Below are 1,896 nucleotides of genomic sequence, written 5' to 3' on the forward strand. Positions count from 1 at the left end.
TTTCTCCTGAAGTCCACGATCATCTCCACAGTTTTGAGCATGTTAAGCTCCAGGTTGTTAAGGCTGCACCAGACAGCCAGCTGTTTAACCTCCTGTCTGTAAGCAGACTCGTCTAAGAGTATAATAATGATTCTAACATAACACTAAGCCAAACACACAAAAAACAACTACATATGTGTATGTACAACCCACACACACATACATATATATACTCTATATGTACATACACCTTTATAAATTCAATATATATATATTATTTCATTTCCATTTAGTTTGTTGAAGTATTAAAATAACTCAAATTAAATAAAACTAAAAACTTAATAAAAGACATAATAAATTCAGACATAATGTAACTAAAATTTTAATAAATAACAAATACAAATAATACAAATCAAATGACAGTAGTTTATCAGTAATCCTAAAAAATTACACTGACAAACACATATGCTAAAAAACAACAACTTACTGACACATAGTAAGAAACGGTTATAAAAACTGAAACAGAAGCAAAACAAGTATAGGAAAGAAGAGGAATAAAAAGCGATACTTATTTTTTAATTAAATATATTTTAATTATTATTTTATTTTAATATTTTATACATATATTCACTTAAAAAGCGATATTTTTAAGTGAAAAAGTAAAATTAGACTCTTGGGGTCAGATGGCCCCTCTAGAATTGGCACAGAGCGGGATGTTTTTTAATGTAATATTTATTGTCATTTATGGAGTTATTATTCAATAATTCCATGAGTTAGATGTACATTTAATCTATATAGGAAATCATTCAATTTGAATTTATAGTGTTGCTATTATGACATATCTATTAAAATATGGCCAATTAAATATTTATAGATTCATATACCTATATTATATCATACAGTAAATTTACCTTTCAGATTTATCTATTTTCCTTGGATTCTGCCATGTCAGTTAGTTCTGACAAACTAAACTGTCGAACACTTCTTGCCAGCAGTGAGGTAAATGGCCTCTTAGATACATTTGCTAATGTAGTTGTCAAAACGCAAAATGTAAAATGATTCCATTTCCATTCCCTTATTAACACGTTGGCTGGTGCATCATCATCCTGCACATGCCAAACTTACATCTAAATATGTTATTACCTAAAAGTAAATGTACACTGTTTACACTGGGGGCACCTTCGCAAGTTACCCTACTCTTTGTAGAGTGCAATTCTATACTACAGCAGCAGGTGGCACTATTATACAACATTACGTCTAGAAGCTTCGCTTTAATCTGATTTTATTGCCTGATACGAAGAATGCCATATAATATTATTTAATTGTATTGTCTTTCTAAAACTACTCTTAATGCAAGAAAGAAATAGCATGTTGATATTGTAAAACAACATTATACAAGAATCATGTTGATGTGCAAAAATGTGTAACAGGTGGTGTGAAATTACAAAGTATATGCACAGCTGTTCAACACACGAACCCATAATAGCAGAACAATATATTATGAAGTTGTTCATTTATTTTCTTTACATCCAGGGTTCAGTGAAGTGGAGAGGGTTTAAATAGAAAAATGTATTTAGGATGATAGGCCTACATAAACATAATTCAAGGTCTATTTAATTACATTTCTAACTTTTAACTCACAGTGGATTCACCTTTAACCTTATGTTCTATTAATTATGGCAATTTTTATTTGCTTTGCACTTGGGACCTGTATTGTTTATTATAAAACACTTTAAGTTGCCCTTTTTGAAGATGCTACACAAATAAATAATTTTTTTTACTATGAATGTTGTTATGAAGTTTCACCAAGAAAATCATTGAGGGTCTGTGGATTGGTTAAGAGTCTGGATGAGGGTTTGATGACTGTATTTTAAAACCCCTGGTTTACACTTACTATCAAATATATATATATATATA

This window comes from Sinocyclocheilus grahami, unplaced genomic scaffold (assembly GCF_001515645.1).
Source record: "Sinocyclocheilus grahami isolate Dianchi unplaced genomic scaffold, SAMN03320097.WGS_v1.1 scaffold1246.1, whole genome shotgun sequence".
In the NCBI taxonomy this organism is placed as follows: domain Eukaryota; kingdom Metazoa; phylum Chordata; class Actinopteri; order Cypriniformes; family Cyprinidae; genus Sinocyclocheilus; species Sinocyclocheilus grahami.